This window comes from Protopterus annectens, chromosome 13.part0 (assembly GCF_019279795.1).
Source record: "Protopterus annectens isolate FY-2018-M chromosome 13.part0, PAN1.0, whole genome shotgun sequence".
Classification (NCBI taxonomy): domain Eukaryota; kingdom Metazoa; phylum Chordata; order Ceratodontiformes; family Protopteridae; genus Protopterus; species Protopterus annectens.
This window is the reverse complement of record NC_056747.1, coordinates 859,530,504-859,552,973: the sequence shown is the minus strand read 5'-3', so window position 1 is coordinate 859,552,973 and position 22,470 is coordinate 859,530,504.

Below are 22,470 nucleotides of genomic sequence, written 5' to 3'. Positions count from 1 at the left end.
TCTGGTTTTCAGCTATGGGGACAGTGCTTGTCACTGCAAGCTAGTTGTCCTGTGTACAGCTAGGTATTGGAGAAATTTAAATTGTACTTTTACAGGAAAAATATCACTCAAGGTGTCTGAGTCTATACACAGCACTGCCAAGCATTTGAGGGGAAACTAATACGCAGACCCTGAAAATCTAAGGATGAGGTGCCGATAGCTACGCCAACTTGGTGATGGCTGACTGGGAGAGGCGTAGCTTGTTTGAGTTAGAGAGTTTTAAGAGGTTTGTTAAGTTTTATGTGCGTTTTGTCGATGATCTCTTTTTGGTTTGGACAGCTAGCCAAGATGAATTACTTAGCTTTTTTTGGAGCAGATTAATTCATTGACTTCGTATTTGAAGTCCACGATGGATGCCTCTAGAACCTCAGTTTCTTTCCTGGATGTTTTTGTGGAAAGACTTCCTAGTGGTCTGCTGAATACAGGGGTATTCAGGAAGCCCTGTTATAGGAATTCTCTATTATATAGAACCATTATGCACCCTAGGTTTATCTTTAAAAACATAGTGAGAGGACAAGCGATGCGGGTATCACGTCTTAATCCCACTGAGATAGGTTTTTACAATGAACTGACTAACCTCGGTAACCAACTAATTGATAGAGCATATGACCCTGAGGAAATAGAAGAAGGTTTTATGGGGGTAGATACACTCAGGAAAGATCGAGCGTCCTCATATTTTATGGAAAGAACTGAAGTTATGGGTGATGGGTGTGTCTTACCGAGGAATTTAACAGAGCACAAACAAGAGACTAGAGTTTCAGTTTTTTATACACAGGATATTAATGATATTAGGAACATTTACTCTAAGTACTGGAGTATATTAACTGTTGATCCATCAATTTGCGATATAGTAGGTGATGTTCCCAAGTTTACTTGCAAAAATCGTATGAACCTTCATAGATTGTTGTGCTATTTAGATGGGTACAACAATCATATATCCCACCCTTCTGCTGGTTTTACTAGACCATGTAGAAATTGTAATTTCTGCCATTTGATAGATAGCAATGTCATGTTTATACATCCCATTAGTCAGCAACACGTCTATTTTCATCCCACAGCTAGTTGTGACACAGAGCATGTTGTCTACCTGGCCACCTGTGTGTCTTGCCCAGCGTTTTATGTGGGCAAGATGGACAGAAGGCTTAAGGATTGGATTAGAGAGCATCAGTATTACATCCGCATCCAATCAAATAGGAATGCTCTTTCTAAACATGTATTAGGTACCTCCCCAGAACATAAATTTAAATTTTTAGTTATACAAATTAATCAACCTACTATTAGGAAAGGTGATATCATGAATTTTACGGAACAAAGTGAAACCAAGTGGATAATTAGGTTGAGAGCAGACAAGGAACCCGGTTTAAATGATAGAGTGCCCCTGAGACCTATTCTGAAAGGTAGGAGGCTCAGGGTTTAGTTTGGTGATTATAAACTTGTCCATATATATTCGCATATATGCATTTTTATTTTTGTTATCTATATATTTATATATTTTTTATATGTATGGTCAAGTCGATGTATTTTTTATATATTTGTTTATATGTCTCTAGCATATAGTATTAAATGGTAGTTTTAATATGTTATAGCTTTCATATATTTATATATATATATATATATATATATATATATATATATATATATATATATATAAAATAGGCTTCGATTGAATGACGTGTATATATATATATATATGCATATTTTTAACTGTCTCTGCTATTAGTGAGAAAGCATTTCATTTGGATATGCTATTTCGCTGTTTGCTGATTAATTAATTGCAGTATATGATGTCATTCCAAAGAGAATATATATTGGGTATTTTAAACAGTTTAGTATTTTGGCTTGAAGAAGCCCATCGGGTGAAAGCGCTTGCCATTTTGTCTGTTTGCTGAATTAAATACTGACATTTTAAATCCATGAGGTGAAGACTGAATTTTTGATGGTGAAATGAAAACTGCCTGTTTTGTGATTTGCGAGTGTTACGAAGTTCCGTTGATGTGGATTACCCTACTCTGCCAACTTATACTCCTGTGTTTTGCCTTTACATTTGTTTTTATTGTGTACAGAAGTTCTGATTTTTTGGTAGCAGTTGTTGACCTGTTATTGTTTGAGTTGATATACTGCATCAGTGTTTCATTTATTTTAGTCAGGTCTGCATGCAGTTGCCATATACTTTCCACTAGGTTACTGGAAGTCATGTCTGGAGCTTGCACTGCTTTTTTCTGAACAGCTGCAGTACTTTTAGCAGTGAGTGTTTCAGGTCGTCTGTATTTCTTTTTTTTTTCCGGGCATCCAGGCAGTGCACCTCCTAGCCAGTTATTGAAATTTACACAGAAATCTAGGTCCAATGGTTTTCTCTGCTATGTGACTGTTTTCACACTGGGAGAGCTAGAATTAAGCAGTTGCTCAATGTGCAGCCACTTTGGCAGCCCAGAAATGGCATCTCTTGCTTTGCAAACACAATCCAGCTGGTAGCACTTTGTAATGGTATAGACTGTAGGCTTGATATTAATTCTGCATCTCAAACAGTAGCAGAAAAGAAAGCATCAAATGCTGCCACCATTTTTGTAGAATGGGCCATGTGAATTACTGAATAGGTTTAGGGAGAATCCAGCATCAATACTGCAAGCATATTGATGTAATAAAAAAAAAAAATCAAAGCAAGTGTTCTACAGAATTGCAAGCCGCCTTGTATCCCATATTGTCACTTTTCCTCCCACATATTTCCCCTTCCTTAAGTATGCCAACTTTGTGGTCACACAGTTATGTAAATTAGGCCACACACTTGCAGATGAGATAAAATAAGTGTTCCAGCACCCTGCCAGCAGTGTTTCCTGCTGCTTTCAATATAGATAACTACACCAGCAGTTAAAATACAAAAAATCATTTCCCTGCTTTTCTATCTCCATATCTAAATACTAGGGTCTATATTAGAACACCGAACATTCAAAATTTTGAGTGTTCTAATATCGAACCCTATGAGTCGAAAATTTATAACACTGAACATTCAGAACAGCGAATTTTTTCCTAGGGAAAAAATTTGCTGTTCCAAAACACATACACACAACACAAGCACACCAAACAAACAGCAATCCACACACATACATCTAAACTCTTACACCTAACCCTACACTAAACTATACATACACCACTAACTATCCACTTACCTTAACCCAAACCCTAACCCTAAGGTCCGTCACTATCGCACAGTCACCTCACCCGTGCCCTAACCCTAACTCACCTACCCCGCCCTAACCCTCACGTCCACACAATCGCACACTTACCTGACCCGCGCCGTAACCCTAACTCACCTAACCCGCCCTAACCCTCACATCCACACAATCATACACTTACCTGAACCTGACCCGTAACTTTCCACCACAGCACTGAAAATACCGAAGCAACAGAAACGGACAACTGAATTCTTTCCCTTGGAAAAAATTTGGTTTTCTGTTTCTTCAATATTTTCAGCTTTCGCTGAAAACGGGTCGATATTAGAACACTCGAAATTTTGAACGTTCAGTGTTCTAATATAGACCCTAAATACTACAACCAAACCCTAGCATACTACAAACACCAAACAAAACCTCCCCCCAAAAAACAGCCAACACACACAAAGTGAATGTAGTGGCACTCGACATTACAGGTGCAATGTAACAACATTATGTTTGTAATGTAACAGACTCTTATAAAATTCTATGCAATAAAACAACCCAACAACATTCATTTATTACAGCTTAGACTAGGTAGGTACGCTGTCTTTAAGAAAGATGGTATGTGGTTTTAAACACATAGCAGCTTGAAGATCTGACACCTTCTAGCTGTTGTAATTGCCACAAAGACTGTCGCATATGAAGGCAATTTTAGCAGAATTGAAAACACTTATTCAAAGGAAGATTTTGCCATTTCTAACACAAAACACGTCTCAAAAAAAAAAAAAAACATCTAAGACTTCAAATGCAACAATCCCCTGAGAAATAACTTTAGGACTGGAAACTGCAGGTGGATCCTAAGGAAAGTATGCATCTAACAAGGTTGACTAGTAGGTCTTAAAAAATGAGTAAGCTAAACCCTTGGAAAGAAAATGAGATAGAGGGTCTAGTACCTGAGGGAGCAATGGCTTACAGAAAAGTAAACCACCTGCATTTTACCAGTAAGAAAAGCTCTTCCATTCTGATAAATTATTTCTAAGCAGAATAACTTCTGCCTTTTGTAGAGCATATTTTATATGTCATGAGAGCAGTCTTGAGTTATGAATGAAAACTTTAACAACCACACATTGAGGAGAGGAGGTTATAGCAAAGGCTGTAGAACTCTGACCTACTGCTGAAGCAGCAGCTTTTTATAACAAAGCATTGAAGGAATTATCTGACCACTTCCTCCAGGGGGGAGATACAAGGCTATCCAGACAAAACTGGTTAATGAAAATCAAGAAGAATTGGTATTTTGAAGCTTTCATCATGACCTTTTGAAATAGAAAGACTGGAGAAAATGCATAAAACATTCTAACATCAATGTCATGAAAAAAGAATTGTGAGTTCTAGTCCATAACTTGGACAAATGAGTATTTTCTGGGAACTGAGGTTCCAGTATGGCTGTCCCAAAAGAATATAATTACATGGAATACTAGAAGACCGAGTTGTCATTCCTGGCCCACATCTATGACTGCCTGTTAGAAGCATGTCAATGCCTGGAAGATGAATTTCTTGTAACTGTATATTCACTGGCAACAGCAGATCTCAGTCCCATAGCTGGTTGGCTAATCTGCAGAGGTAACATGACATTGTGCCATCTTGCTTGTTCATTACTGATGAGTTGACTGTATTTATTTACAGAACCCCTGCAGGAAAGCATTTTTTGAATGCTGTTAATGGGGGTTGCTGACACGTCTTTTAGGTTGATGTGCACCTTCACTTGTAATGGAAATCACGTTCTCTGAACTGTCAGGCATTGATATCCATGACAGTTGGAAACTAATAGATTCACAGACAAGATTTAGGCTGGTTATAGAGGTAGGAATATTTTGGAATATTTTACTTGAGTTTAGGAGAACTGCATCCACAAATTATTTTGTATGCATTACTAAGGCCAGACTTAGGTTCATGTTGAAATTCCAGGAGCCATAATCACTAAAAGAAAATCATGGCCAATATTAGTGAAAATTTTGTTTTATCAGCAGAAATAAATGATACTGTCAGAACTCTTGCAGAAAAGTAAAGTGTTAAAACAGGGTAACAGCAGTCATTAAATAAAGATCTTCGGCTCAAACGAGAATGAGGAGAAACATTGACTTTTGATCTTGTGAGAAATGTGGTCTTCACTTCAGGTACTGAGCCATCCTGAAACGTTTCTTCCCTGGAGGATGAAAACATTCATGAAACCAGACCAAGCAGTAGAGGAGCTGCAAAGGTTCTAACAGTTCTAATTTCAGCAAAGAGACCTGAGAGAAAGGAAGAAAATGAGACAGACTTGGGAAAGAGGGAGAGAGTGAGAGAGAGAGAGAGAGAGAGAGAGAGAGAGAGAGAGAGAGAGAGAGAGAGAGAGAGAGAGAGAGAGAGAGGGAGAGGGAGAGAGGGGAGAGAGAGGGGGAGGAGAGGGAGAGGGGAGAGAGGGGGGAGGGAGAGAGAGAGAGAGAGGGAGGGGGGGGAGAGAGAGAGACTCCCATGTAAGACTTTCCCACTTTTCAATAAAATGATATATGAGAAGCTAAGGAAAAGGCAAGTACAAACAAGAAGGATAGCATAAAGCTTGGAAAAAACAGCAATTGCCTGTTCTGCAGGAAAGAGAAAGCTGCAATTGCCCATACAGTCATAGGGGGCCTTAACAGAAGGAGAACTGTAATGCATTAGTCTTTCTGTATCAGAGAAATGGATACGTTTGGCAGTTACAATTTACAGATGCGTGACATAAAATTCTACTTAATTTATATTTCTTATTCTGCTAATTATTCTAATCCAAGGGTAAAGCGATTTAAAATGTAAATTTTGATGTCCCAGTATTTAAGCATGATTGTGCAAATCTTTATTTGTCTTCTGTTTTTATTCTCTTATAGGCAGAATATGTACACGCTTTTGTTTTTTGTGGTAAAGCAAAATAGGCTCTTTTGGTTTACGCTTTTAAGTTTCTTTAACTTCCCCTGTTATTTTGGGGGCTCTTGCAGTTACACTGGTTGAAGTCTAGTGAGAAGCTGGGTAAAAGAGTAGAGGAAGCAGGGGTTTGCCTGGGAGGTAGCATTCAGGAAAAATCTAGCAGTCCGGTTAGCTTTAGTCACTGATCCTCCTAGGTGTTATATTGTGATAATTGACAGGACTCTTTCCCCCAAATAGGGCTATCTAGACTTCTAACCAAATTGGTTAACCATGACAGCTACCTAGTAACACTTGTCAAGAGGTTAAAGCAGCAATGGCACCATTAATTTAGTTATTTATATGCTTAAGAGGATTTATTTGGCATATGAAAATGTTTTTACTTTTAGGGTTTATAACCATGATACAGGTTTTTTTATGGTTTTACTATTTCACTTAACAGAATTCAAAAAATATTCTGTAAGGGAGAGAGGGAGTTTGAATATGGTTATTTTAAAAGTAATAATGGCAGACATATTCTACAATGTAGGCCACGGTGTTGCAGCGGTTAGCGTTGTCGCCTCACAGCAAGAGGTTCTCCAGTTTGATTCTCAGCTGGAGCACCTTCTGTGTGGAGTCTGCATGTTCTCCCTGCAGTCGAGTGACATTTGAAAGACATGCAGGTAGGTGTGTGTGTGAATGGGTGTGCCTTCTTTGAAGGTTGGGTGTGGGGCCGGCAACTCAGCACTGTAAAAATTCACTGCCAATCATTAGCGGACCGGAGTTCTGCTGTGGCGACCCCTAACTGGAAAAAGCCGAAAGACCATTATAGTATACAATACCTGACTCTTACAGAAAAGTTATACCCTGCCTAACAGAGTTCCTAAATGGAACAAAAACTCTCACCTTGGAAGGCAAATTGTTTGAATATTTTTCTAAATAGTGATTAGGTTAGAGAATCTAATGCTTTATTATTAATGTGCAAAAATCAATCTGTCAGCCAGAACCAAGTATGAAACAGATGAGAAACAGCAAGGAGGACCTAGAGAATGTGGAAAAGATCAGATGGAGGTAAACAGCCTAGTATAATAATAGAATGTTAGGGTTGAATGTTCTAACCTGGAATGTGAATGGTCTCATGAACCTAATGAGATACAGAGAGGTATCACATGCATGAAGAAGAGTTCAGCATAGTTAATAATGTTACAGAAACCCATCTACATAAGAGTGAGAATAAAATTTGTATTCTTTCTCATTCTCACTTATTTCCATTACATCTTCCATTACAAATAGTTTTATGTAGGTGTGTAGGAGCATACCTTCCCTAATGTTTGCTTAAGGTTCCCTAATAAAATGGGATTTAAAGAGGGATATTCAGCATAGTCTCAAGGTACAAGGACAGGAGGGAAAGCTATCCTGCTAGGAAGAAATGCTCAGATAAACACAGAGAAAGATAAGAGAATTAGGCATGAAAAGGACATATTATCTGAATGTTACCAGATAGGAAAAAGGAGTTACTCTTACATCCATTTACATACTTCTGAAAAACTAGTCAGATAGTATTAAGGGGAATTTTATCTGATTTGTTTAGTTTTCACGGAGGACTTTTACAGGGAAGATGTATCAGGTGATCTGAGGAGGAATGCTATCACTTAGAATAACTTATATAAGGTTATTGAAGGCAAAGCCACAACAAATAACATGCAGGCTGTCAGTACCGTCCACAACACCGCACTAAACAAATCACACACTGCTCAGACTAAACACGAAGACCCACATATCCTGGAGCTCTTAAAAGTTACCTAAAGGCAAATTTTCCTCAACACTGCCAGCACAAATACATCCTAAATGTAATCTAAGAAACATGTACCCTCATCAACTTCAGAAATAGACAATGCAGACAGCACCCATCATGAAATGGGTCCCCTACGAAATACCTAACGCTCAGAATCCCGACGTCCAAATTACCGAGACCAGAAGCCTGATACCCCACATTATCAAAAGACCAGAAGCGCGAAATTCAAAATCCCGATGTTAAGGGATATTGAGTTAGCGCTTCTGGTGTTGTGGTTCAGATAAGTATCTGTGTGTAAGTATGTTTGTGAGGGGCTTTAGTGTGTGTTAGTGTGTGTTGTGACTGTGGTGTGTGTGTGTGTGTGTGTGTGTGTGTGTGTGTGTGTGTGTGTGTGTGTGTGTGTGTGTGTGTGTGTGAGGGACTGTAATGTGTGGGTGTGAGTTTGCCTTGTGTGTGTGTTTGTGTGATCTTGGAGTTAGAATATTAAAGTAGGGGGGTGTGGGGGAGCAGCCCCCCACATGGAAGGTGCAGGGGGCTTGCCCCCCTGCTTAATTATAGTGTAGAATTATTTGTTTGGGTTTGGGGGGACACTGTGTGTATGTGTATGTGTGTACTGTATGTGTGTTGATCGTTCGCGATTTTGAATTTCACGCTTGTGGTCCATCGATCTTATCGTCTTTCAGATATTTGGTCTCAGGATAATGGGCGTCGGTCTTGTGGGTTTTCGATCTTTCATAGTGAACCCCATGAAACATACATCTAAGTCATACTGACTCACTTCAAAAGCCCATAAGGCAAAACTCCACACAATCCAATATCCTAGCCATAGGTGACTTCATACTGAAACACACCAATGCACCACTCACCAGGATGTGCAAGGAGAGAGGCATGGTCAGTTGTCTATCAATTGCCAGGATTCACCACATAATGCATGCACTCAAGTCACTGCACTATCACTACACATATGAAACAGTCAGAGTGTACATGGGTGTAAATGACTTGATATACACCTCCTCAGACTTTAACTATGAGGAAAATGGAAGCATATGATGATTACTCTGTAGGGCAAGCTGGAAGTAAATACAGATTGCCATGGTGGGCACAGATATTAGAGAATGAGCCTAATAACCATATTTTGAATTTAATTATTTTTCTTACTATAAAGCTCTGTTAAACTCAAGTATTACATTTAAACACATTAGCAAGGTTCATAGGTGTGTACTAGGATAATGCCCCTGGAGCCTTTACAAGCCTAGCCCCAAAATATTGCCCAGGCACCATGCCACCCGATGTTAGCTCACAGTCCCCATATCCAATTGGCCAAATGGATTGATCCCTGAAGTGAACTTTCTGTTACCCATCCACTCGTCAAGATTCCTCTTGAAGAGGGCCAGCGAGGTGTTCTGTTTGACATGAATAGGAAGCTTATTCCAGAATATGAGCAGTCTTTGGGAGATGAACCTGTCCCTCCAGCATGTTCTGTTAATTGTGGTAATGAGGTTGTGATCTCTGGACCGTGTGGTGTGGGGGATTGAGATTTCTTTAGGTGCAGCATTTCAAGTAGGGCTGGGTCGGACATGGCTTTGTAACTCATGCAGAGATCACCTCTAAGTAGATGATAAGAGACAGAGAATAGCTGAAGTTTCTTGAGTCTGTCCATGTAGGACATGTGTTTAAGGCCTAGGATCCTTTTTGTGAGGTACTTTTGTGGCCTATCCAGCTGTTGTAGGTTTCTGGTCAGGTACATGCCAAACAGGACATTATATTCAATGATTGGTCTAATGAGGGATGAGTAGAGAGGGATGATGACCTCTTTCTTCCTGGATGCAAAACCTTTGGTTATAAGACGTGACAAGTAGAAGGACTTTCTGACCATAGTGGCAATGTGGTGATTGAAGGTGAGATGGCTGTCAACCTGGGTGCCCAGATCTCTTTTGGCCCCTTCAGTGTTCAATGGGCTCTCATCAATGTTGTAATTCATGGGAACTGATTTTTTTCAAAGGAGGTGGTAACGCATTTTTTGGCATCAAGCTTCAGGCCATGGTTCTGACACCAGTCATTGGTCTCAGAGAGACCCTTTTGTAGGATGTCTGCATCACTTGGGGAGTTGATAATGACTCCTAGCTTGCAGTCATCCAAGAACTGGTCAGCCAGAGTCCTTCAGTGTTGGCCTGGACTTCTGAGAAGTAGGTGCCAAACAGGAGAGGGCCCAGGACCGAGCCCTGTGGGACTCCACTTATGACTGATCGACAGTCTGACTTGGAATCCACAACTTTCACTCTGTGGGCCCTGTCTGTGAGCCACCTAGTGATGTAAGGATCGATGCCTAGTTTGGTGAGTTTATCAATGATACCTGAGTGGGGAATGGTAACAAAGGCCTTGGCCAGGTAGAAGTAGGCTGTATGCACTGCCTTACCCTCATCCACAGCCTTGGTGACTGCCTCAAAGAAGTCAACAAGGTTCAGCAGGCAAGATCTCCCCTGGACAAAGCCAAACTGTGTGGGGTCAAGGGTTTGGAGATTGCCTATATCTTTGTTAAGCATGTCCATGAAGATGAACTCCATAGCTTTGCATACCAGACTCATCAGGCTAATGTGGCGATAGTTCCTAGGGTCTGTAGTTGCTCCCCCTTTATGAAGCGGGATGACTGTAGCAGTACGCCATTCATTAGAGACATAGCCTGAGGTAAGGCTGTGATTCAACAGGGCACACAGATGTGGCATCAGTTCATTTTGTAGCTCATGAAGGACTCAGCCAGGGATATTATCAGGTCCCATGGATGTTGTATTCTTGGCTTTGGACAATGTAGCTTTTACCTGTGCCACAGAAATGGTGAGTGCCAATCTTTTTTCTGGTATTGTGATAGGGCCCTTGGGGGGGGGGGGGGTTTAAAGTTGGCACTGCATCTGTCGGCCAGTATGTTGGCTATATCTGTTGGCTCAGTATAGGAGGTGCCATTGTGCAATAACTCAGAGCAAATATGGGTATTGCCTTTGAGGTTTTTGATATAGCTATAGAAGGCTTTGTGGTTGTTTTTGGTGTCAGCCACAATTCTGCCTTCATAGCTGGCTTTAGAGGATTTGATAAGGGGTCTCAGCTTTTTGTTGAGACTGATAAGGGAGGTTTTCCAGTCTTGTGACTTCATTGTTTTCTGCAACACTTTCTTCCTTCTGTTGTAGATTTTACTGATGGCTGGGGACCACCAGATTGGATTCCTTTTTTTGGAGGAGAGCATCTTAATTCTATTTGGTATGGCAAGGTCCATGCATTTGTGCACATGCTCGTACAGTGCATTGATGTATTATTTGGCAGTCATGCAGCTATTTTCCATTGGCATGGGTGCCGAGAAGTTAGCCACCTCTGTTGTTAGGAGCCCAAAGTCATCTTTAAGAAGTTTTTCAAGGTGGTCACCTTAGCGGGGGCTATAGGTGAGATGGAGATTTCCATGGTGATCAGTTGGAGGTCAGATTTAACCAGGAAAGAATTGACTATAGGTGTGGAGCAATGGTCTCCCATATTGGTGATAACCAGGATGATGATGTTTCTTCCTCTAGTGGGATTCAGAATGAACTGGTCCAGGGCATTGGAATTGATAAATTTGAGAAAGTGTTGGTCCTGTACATTGGTACTTGAATAGTTTTCCCAGTTGATGGAAGGGTAGTTGAAGTCACCCAGTATGAGAGTATTGGGTTGGACCTTGATAGATTCCAAGATCCTTAGTAAGTTGGAGTGAGAGTCTGGGGACATGTTTGGGGTTCTGTAGCAGGCTATGACTTATATCACTGTCTTACCCAGTGTTAGTTGTACCTGAAGTATCTCGGATGCATTATGCTGGGCTACCAGTCTAGAGGTGTGCGTATCCTTTAAGAATATGGAGATACCACCACCTTTGGAGCTTCCGGACGTATTCTGTGGCTGAAAGGTATGAAATGAGTTGTAGCCTGGGACCACAGGGGTACTTTCTGCCTCTTTAAACTAGGTCTCCATTACAGCACTGTTGTTAACATTTTCCATTTTGAGAAGAGCTTCGAGCGAGTGCATCTTGAGATTTAGACTTCTAGCATTGAGCAGCATGACCCTCAGATTGCATTTGTTTGTAAGTGTTACGGTAGAATTTTGGTCTTTGGAACACTGCCTAAAAAAGGCACTATAAGGGTGACAAGAGCCTTAGCCAGTGCTCGGAATGCCAGGGGTGACAGATGCAGGCTGTCTCTGGCAAAGCATTGAGGTCTGTCGATCATGTCGTCCCAGGCAGACAAATACTAGATCCCCTTAGAATGACACCAGAAACTTAGCCAATTGTTAAAGTCAATAATTTTCTGCTCGCACTGTGGTATAATTCTGGGTGACAGTAGAATACTGCTCAGGGCTAAGGCCATACCTGCCTGGACCACATAATCCAAGAGTTCCATCACATCTCTTTTCATGTAGTCCAGGGAGGTATGTCTCAGGTCATTCACACCCACATGGACAATGATTGAGTCATATTTGTACTTGTTGTGGAGTGACCTGAGTGCATGCGTTATGTGGCAGATCCTGGCACCTGATAGACAACTGTCACCTTCTCCTTGTTCAACCTAGTGAGTGGGACATCCGAGTGTGTTTCTGTCTCGGGGGTCTCTGTTGTTTGGGTAAATTTTTATTGAGAGCCTTCACAAAGGTGGGTATATGGTTTGTGTTTCCATGTGTGGGTTGTGATGGGTGGTGTTTTGGAAGGCTGTGTGTTCTATGTAGTGAGTTGCAGGTGTTGACCTTCACCTCTTGACCAGCTAGTCCGGTCTTGGTTGGAGCATGCACTGCTTCCAGTTTGGTGATATAAGTGCATCTCTCACAGGTATGAGTGTTGGGAGGTAAGAGGAGAGGGTTGTCTGTGTATATTAGACAGTTGCCACACTGTCTCAGAATGCCGAAGTGCACCAGGTTAGCAGGAGAAAGCACAGAAAATTGCCCTACAATCATACCAGGAGGGGTGGTCATAACTAATAAGTACTGGTGCTGTTACTGCGTTGGAACAGTTAGTGCTGATAGCACCTAATTGTGCTACAATAAATGCTACAAAAGCCTGTTAAAGTGCTAGCCGATTACGCTAACTGAAGTGCAAGAAGTAAAAGAACAAGCACGTTCTAAGGGGAAAATTGAAGAACAGACTTTCTGGCATCATTAATAGTTTACCTCAGCTCAGCACCGCTGCACAGTGCACAAACACAGGCTTTTAAACCAGAAAGTTAAAAGGGATGGAAAAAATGCCCAAACGGCCAATAAACTACAATTTCTGGACCAGAAACCACTCTTCTTGTGGTAGATAAGCTACTTAGTGCTTACCACTCCCACTGATACGCTAGAAGGCTTCCCTCCAACACAGAAAGGACTGGGGGGGGCTCAGAAATTTACAAAACAGTCCTGGATACAGCAAATCTGTATCTGGATGAGACTAGTTACAGGAAAGGTAGAAAACAAGCTTAAAACTTTTTTTTCTTTACAGAAAAGCAGTTAGAACAGTAGCAAAAACACTTTAAATGCAGTACAAGCTAGCACACTTGGGTGTGTAGCAATATTAAGGCAAATACAGTTTAAATAAATGCAGATAAATTAAAAAAATGACAAAAAACAAGTGCAGAGAGCAGTAAATTATGATAAAATCAAAATGGAGGCACTTAGAGTATATCTTTTCTCCTTCCTGTTGCTCTTGTAGTCTGCAGGATGCCAAAACTGGATCGGCAGAGCTTAAACAAGTGCAAACCCATGTAAACACGGGCTTTTAAACCAGAAAGTTGAAAGAGATGGAAAAACTGCCCAAACAGCCAATAAACTACAATTGCTGGGCCAGAAACCACTCCTCTTGTGGTAGATAGGCTAACTAGTGCTTACCACTCCCACTGATACTTGACTAGACTAGTAACAGGAAAGGCGGGAAACAAGCTTACGTTTGGTTTTTTTTTTTGTTGTTTGTTTGTTTTTTTGCAGAAAAGCAGTTAAAACAGTGGCAAAAACACTTTAAATGCAGTACAAGCTAGCACACTTGAGTGTGTAGCAACATTAAGGCAAGTACAGTTTAAGGAAATGCAGATAAATTAAAAAGGACAAAAAAAAAAACAAGTGCAGAGAGCAGTAAATTATGAAAAAAATCAAAATGGAGGCACATAGAGTATCTCTTTCTCCTTCCTGTTGCTCTTGCAGTCTGCAGGACACCAAAACTGGATCCGCAGAGCTTAAATAAGCACTAACCCATGCAAACACGGGTTTTTAAACTAGAAAGTTGAAAGGGATGGAAATACTGCCCAAATGGCCAATAGACTACAATTTCTGGTCCAGAAACCATTCTGATAATCAAATTTGAAAGAAACAGTTCTACTTTTCTGTGAAATGTCATTTCTGTCAATAGAAATGCTATTGGATTAAGCAGTTTCATTGGGAACACTATTTCTCACAAAATACACAGAAAAAGTATCCAAAACATTTAGAGCAGTTTATATATTCTTACACTGAAAAGTAGTACTCAAGCAATATTTCTTTAGCCTGGAACTTGTTTGCTTGATTCACTTCTCATCTTTCTTTGTCTTCCACCTATTTCCTGAACTTTTTTCTATTTCTATAAATAGGCATGACTTAAAAGGGCCGTCTGAGTAGTTCACTTATCCATAAATTAAATAATAATAATATAGAGAATTATGAGCAGGTCACCAATCATAACTGGATTATTATGCGTAACACTAAATGTTTGCTGGCTTTCAAAGCCACAAAGGACTTAGCAAGCAATGGCAGGAAGGCAGTGAGACATTTGGTTATGTTAAAAAAAAGGTCAGGGAAACTTTACCGGCACAAAAAGTAGGCAGAAATAAATTTATTTTTTATTATGCCATTTTCATTTGCTGGTCAGTACCGTCAGGTTTAACTGCCTAGAGCAGTACCCGATCTTAATAACTGAAGCAGGGGGTACTTAACATTTGTTAAGATCGAGTCTCATGATATAGAAGATATTAACTGATTCGTCTTTTTCCAGATATTGGAATGTAATCACAGAGCTCCATAGAGTCTAATAATAATACAAATACTAATGAGTGGCCAATTATTTTGATAAAATATGCATTACAGGATCCCAAAAGATCATTTTGTATTCACAAACCTCAGTTTTTTTTAATTTTTATTAAGTCAGGCATTATTTTTTTGTTATGAAACCCCAGATTGAGAGGAAATGTATACAGGCGCATAGTAAATGACTCCCCTCACCTTGGTTAAACTGCTGAAGTTCATGCAAGCATCACAGAATGATTTTAAAAAGTGGCATCAGGCACCAGTTTTTAGATTTTATAAGTAAATGCAGAAAGCAATGCTTAATAATGAGAAAACATTAAACTCACAGCTTCCAGCAGAGCCCATTTTAGTGAATAGTTTAAAGCCTGGTAGATAATTAAATTCCTTTTAAGGTATCTTAGATACAGACTAAACAAAAATTGGCCACAATACTTTAAAGCGGAGAGAGATTATGTTAGATGCTGATTGTAGATGACAGTGAGAAACCTTATTAAACCTTAATATGTACAGATTTTCAATTCAATTTTTCTGTTACATATAGTACCCATATAAATAAATGAAGAACTACAGTAAACTGTGACCGATACTAGTAATCAATAAAATAAGAAAACTTTGAATACTTTGTGTATCACTGATAAAGGGGTAACCTGAAAGCTTTGTACTATTGTTGTGTTTGCATTAAATTAGTGAAACATTTCTGCTGTTCGTTTTCTTATTTTACATATAGTGCCCAAGCAGGTCCCTAATCCAGACAAATTTTGAGGCAGCTGTACTTTTCAAATGTTCTGTACAAATAAAATTCTCTACAAACCTTTAACATATGAAGAACTAAAATAGCAAATATTTTAGCAAAACTGTTTTTCTCATAGGAATATCTGCAAGGATTCCAGTAGTTTATTAGCCACAACTAGGTCTGCTAGATGTCAAAAGTGGCAGTTTGCCTAAATTTTTATTGCATTTTCAGTTGCTGTACAGCAGTTGTGTGAACCAGACATCCAATAATACTAGATTTGGTATGCCCATGTAGCAAGTCTACATGGTACATATCCGTTCTTATACATTCATTTTGCATAGATAAAATAGCCACAATAAAAAAAAAACAAGCTCTGCAAACAATTCAGAATTCACTCAAGTGCTCATAGCTTCCCCCAAGCATTTAGCCTCTTATTTGCTGTCATTGCTACTCAAAGTTAAGCACACTCCAAATTTAACTTACCCTCATTCTGACAATCCAGAGTTCACACTTTCTCTCTCATCTCCTCACCTCTTCTCTGCTATGTTAATTATATATGTGTGTGTGTTCACTATCATTTGTGCGAACGACATTCTGTTGGCAGTTATGCTGACAAAAATCAGAATGTCGTGCACAAAATGAAAAGTGTATTGGATAGTCGAACACACTTATGTGAATGCAGTAGTGCATTCACATAAGTGTGTTTGACTATATGTAGGGAGATTGTAGTACAGTGGGGATTGGAAATTTATCCATATCCCCACTGTAGTGCAATCTCAGAGTTGAAATATATTAGTAGCAGGGGGGTTGGGGGGTGCAGGGGAGCTTGCCCCCCCCCTACAAAAAACATGATATGTTGTATAGGAGTTTGATTTACACCAGCTCCTGTATGGCTATTACATGACATTTTCAGCGACAATGTCAACTCAAATGTGTCGATCATTTGGGGAGACATTGTGTACATTCGAAATGTTTGGTTTCGGTTTAACTTTTCGTTATTTTGAGCAGTAAACCATATATATATATATATATATATATATATATATATATATATATATATATCTAGTATCTCCTCCCCACCTCACTTCCTCCGTGAAGGAATTGTGAATTACTCACTAGTGGTCATTGATGTACTCATTTATATCTATGTTAAAAAATGTTTTTTGTTCTCTACCTGTTTTCATCTCCTCAGAATATTATGTATGTTTTTTACTTTCTTAGCATATTGTAGTGGAGCTTTTCTCCCCGGGCCTCTGCTGAAAATGGACATGTATCCAGCTAGACCAGCCCGGTCAACAAATGTAAAATAAATAAAATAAAATAATATATATATATATATATATATATATATATATATATATATATATATATATATATATATATATATATATATATATATATATATATATATACACACATATATATATATATATATATATATATATATATATATATATTTTTTTTTTATATATATATTTATTTTATATAAATATATACCTCTCCACTGCCACTGCAATAACTTACTTTGAAATTCCTACATTGCCCAACCACTGGCCTTTTTGCTAACCATAAACCTCTCCTTCCCTATACACCCCTTTCCCACTACACAACTTTATCACATATCCTTTTCCACCCATAATAACTCTTGCACAGTGGCATACATCATTGCAGGCACACCCTAATGGCATTAATATCAATCTGATCACATGGACATGGGCTGACAAAGATGCTAACCTACTGCACCATCTACACAACAACCAATGAATGGTTTCAGTATTATCTACCACACCTGGGAATACATTATGTGCTAATTATTTAATTCCACTTCTATAAACAGCCCTCAACAATTCCCTCTAATCCTTACCAAAGAAACTGATTTTGACTTGGTTTCATTTAGCCACAGCCCTGAATCCCCACCAAATTTTATACAAAAATGCAGCATCTCTGGCAATAACTTTCCTGCATCATGCACCACTAATATAGAATCACTAGCAAAGAGGCTGACCGACCATTTTGTTTTCTTGCTCTTTTCCCCAGCTGACTTCCTCACCTTTCTCTCCAACACATTGTAACCAAAATAAATAACACTGAAGACATGGATCACCCCTGTCTGACCAGCACTACCACCACATTAAGCCTATCAAAGAGCTCCCTATTGAATGTTATCCTAAGTCCTACATTCTAACACAATATCTTTACCCCACTAACAAAATTCAAGCCACGTACACCCACCAGGATCCTAAAGAGAAAATCCTACCTCATCTTTTCAGATGCCTTCCTTATATCAAATAAAACAACCTCTCCAACACTCTTCTCTTCAACACAGCCCAGAAATTGTACTATTATCATGCAGTCGCAAGCAGAGGTCAACCTTTTAACCATACCAGATTGACTCCATCTACCATCCTCTCAACCACCTTCTGCAACTGGGCTACCAGCATTTGAGCACATGCATTTTGAGCAAATTCAGTGTATTTTTTTTCTTGTTTACATCCCACCTAACATATTTTAGCAGCAAAACCTGCCTAGGTCACTTTTCTCTACCTTTTCTATATCCTAAGCTCTCTTGTGGCTTCCACCATGTCTTCTTCCTTACATCATTTCTTCCTACCCCCTCCAACTCATGAAAAATCTTTCCCTGCCATACTACCTTAGTTTTGTTCTATCTGGATTTAATCTCTTCGCCAACCACTCCCTCTTTCTGGCCCACAACCTCATGAAACATTTTTTATGCCACATTTCTCCCACATTCTGCCACTTGCATGAGTTCAACTGCCACTTCTCCATTTTAGGGAAGTCTCCAATCCACAGTCAGATGCTCATGATTTAAAGTACCCTTTTCCTCAAAATTGTATATTTTTACTTCACACTTTTGCCTTTTCATCATAAGCTAGTTCAGCCTTCCTGACTGCTACCTTTCATCCCTGAAAACAGAATAACTTTCTTCAAATTACTTCTCACCCCCCCCACACACACACACATGAATGTACTCCATACCTTGGTCATTCATTTTTTTCTCAGACTCCATCCTACACCCCTGTCTCTCTCTCTCTCTCTCTCTCTCTCTCTCTCTCTCGTGCTCTCTCTCTCTCTCCCTACCTCTTGTCACACAACATATCCAGCTTTGAATCTGAAACCATGTTGTAGTCCTCCTCCTCGAAACCACCACCCTGTTACCATCAAGACTAAACACCTTTAAACTTCTAAAGAATTTACTAAACACCTGCTACTGTCATTGTTAGTCCTTTTATAGTAACAATTACTGACTCAGTCACTTTACAATAGATCACTGCCCATTGATGTTGTCCACTTCTTCCAGTCACAGTCTCCTTCCCTACTTATGCTCTTATCCTCAAAACAGCCACCCCCACTTCCTCCACTGTCACTACTTGTATCCTCCCTCCTCCACATATTATTAACCTCCCTGCTCTTCAGTTTCACCTGCTGCAACACTGTCACTTTTTCTCATTCTTTCTTCACCCGGCTTGTCACACTCTTCATTTTAATTGAAGCATTAATCCACATCTATATTCGGAGACAAGCTTTACACACACACTCCTCCTCCTCTACATCCCTTACCAGATCCCCCATCTTGTGAGCTAGGCTAAGATGGTCTTTGGGAGTTTGCTCCAGTATGCTCCCCCAGGCAATCAATAACTCACAGCTCCTGCTGTCTGTACATATAGACAACAGCCAGCCACAACACTTACCTCCATGGATATCATATCTCCTTACCTGCTTAATACCAATCCAAAAAATCTCTAAAAGCCCTAAAAAAAGAAGTTATGCCTTACTATAATGTTCCATCTGTGTTGTCGATCTTCACTAATCCTTGACTGTGGGCTCGGTTCCGAGCTTCAGAACCAACTCACCCATTTACTTCAGCTCGCACCCTCCAAACTCTTGAGCTAGGCTCTACCCATAATGCTCCTCTGTAAATTACCTCAGACTGAGTTTGCCTAAATTAGTGGCAGATAAGAATATAAATGGAGACCAGATATGTGTCACTATGATAAGGCCAGTTCTGGGAGAATTCAATCCACTAAGAGTCTCAGGATGGGGGTTGCAGGGGGGGAATGTCAGGGATTAGTGAAGATCAACAACACAGATGGAACATTATGGTAACACATAACTTCTTTATCTGATGTTGTTAATCTTCACTCAGTCCTTGACTGTGGGACAGAGTCCCAAGCTACTTTAGTCTTGGGAGGTCTCATGGAAAGATATTCCTAAGCACCATCGAACCAAATGATGTCCATCCCCTTAAAACCTGATCCAGTTTGTAATGAGAGATAAAGGTATGTGGGGAAGACCAAGTGGCCACTGCACTAATATCATCCAGGGATGCTCTGGCATGAAAAACTGCAGAGGTTGCCACCTCTCTAGCTGAATGAGCTTTAACTGGGAATGAAAGTTGGAGCCCTTTTGACTGACAGATTAAAGTAATACAGTCTCTAAGCCATTTTGCCAAGGTAACCTTCGAAACTGGATTACCTAAAAATAGAGAAGGAAATCCAACAAATAATTGGTCAGACTTTCTGAAATCCTTTGTTCTGTGAAGGTAAAAACATAATTGTGGACGTCTAGCAAATGAAGGGAATACTGCCCTCTACTGGTAAAATTAGAGAAGAAGACTAGCAATTGAATTTATATTTATATATAATATATTTATATATTTATATTTATATAATTGATTTATATTAGATTCTGAAAACTACTTTGGTGAAAGGATGGATTGGTCCTAAGGGCAACCCTATCCTTGTGAAATATTAAGTAGGGAGATTTGCAGGATAAGGCCTAACATTCTGATACTCTTCTGGCAGATGTAATAGCTACCAAAAATAAAGTTTTCCAAGACAAAACTTTAAGTCACAAGTTGCTGATGGTTCAAAGGGAGACAAAGTAAGGGACTGTAGGACTAATGTTAGATCCCAAGGAGGAATTGGTTCTTTAAATGGAGGTCTTAACATCAGGAGTCCTTTTAAAAAATGCTTTCCAGAGTTTGTGTGACAATAGAGATGAGCCATCAAATCCCATATGAAAGTTTGAGATTGCCGCTAGATGAACTTTAATTTTTAATGCAAAGGAACCAGATTCGTGGAGGTTAGCTAAGAAATCCAAAACCTTATGAACCAGGCTTGAAAAAGGATTGAGTTTGTTGTTAAGGGCCCAGTTCACAAATTTTTCCCATTTACTTTGATAAAGTTTCCTAGTTGAAGGTTTGTGATGAGCCACAATAATTTGTTGGACAGGAGAGGAAAGGGAAGGATGCCTGACAATCATGGGAATTGGAGAAGCCATGCAGTGAGTTTGAGATGTTGGAGATTCAGATGAACCATGCCTTCCAGATAAGACAGCAGATCTGGAGCTGGGTCCAGAATCCATGGTTTCCAAAGAAGGTGAGGCCAGAGAAAGGAAAATCAAATCTGTCGAGGCCAGAAGGAGGCAATGAGGATTATGGAGTTTGATGTCCTCTTGACTTTCTTTAGAAACTGCAACATCAGGGGAGTTGGAGGAAAGGCATAGAAAAGACCTGGAGGCCAATCGTGGAGGAGAGCATCTCTGGGTGATTTCCCCAGTGGGGGGATTAGGGCAAAGTAACTTCTGCACTTGTTCAAAGGTGAGGCAAAAAGATCGCAACAAGGTTCGCCCCAGTGATGAAAAATCTTGTTTGCCACTACAGGATTGTGAGACCACTCATGAGGCATGAGAATGGTTCTGCTCAGGTTTCTACTATCATGTTGGAGCTCCCCGGAATGTGTGTTGCTATGAGAAAGCGGTTGGAATAAATCACCCATTGCCAAACTCTGCAGGCTTCTTGACACAATGGATAAGATTTGGTTCCCCCTTGTTTGTTGATATACCAGACCACCGACATGTTGTCTATTTGAATTGCTACTGTCCCTAGAGGAAGGAAATCCAGGAATGCTTGCAATGCTAACAGCACTGACGTCATCTCTAGAACATTGATGTACAAGTTGGCCTCTAGTTGTGGCCATGTGTCTTGGGCTGTTCTTCCCAGATAATGCCCTATCTGGGAAACATCCATGGATACTATGGCTTGGGGTTGGGGATGAATGAAAGGTCATCCCAAGAGAATCAGATTGGAGTGGAGCCACCATATAAGATCTTGTTTGCAGTGATTTGAAACCATAAGACACTGGCTGGTGCATCAGAGACTACTAGGACGCAAGTAACCACTGCAGGATTCACATGTGATATCTTGCTAAGAGGACAAGAGTTATTGCTGTTGCCATTGAGCCTAATGCTTTTAGAACTAATTTTGCTGGAACTCTTTTTGTTTCTTAGAATTTGTCTGACTTTGGATCTGATGCATTGTAGTCTTTCTGGATGAAGAGAAGCAATCCCTGTAACAGTGTCTATGTGGGCTCCAATGAAATCTAACTGCTAAGAAGGTTGTAAGCTTGACTTTTTGAAATTTATTGGTACACCAAAAATGCACAGAGGTGTGGAGTATAATCTCTTCCCCATTCAGATTGACACCTGGTAGTAGCAGTGAGGAGCTAGTCATTAAGGTATGGAAAAACTCGAATGCTATACAGCCTGAGATGAGCTGCAACCACTGCCATGCATTTGGTGAACACCCTGGGGGCTGTGGTGAGTCCAAAGGGGAGTGCTCTGAATTGGAAATAACTAGCCAGAAGTGCAGGAACCTCCTGGAGCGTTTGTCCTTTCTTATATGATAATACACATCCTGGAGGTCTATAGAGCACATCCAATCACCTTTTTCCAAGAATGGAAGTATCGACTGTACTAAGATCATCTGGAATTTGGTTCACTGAACTGCC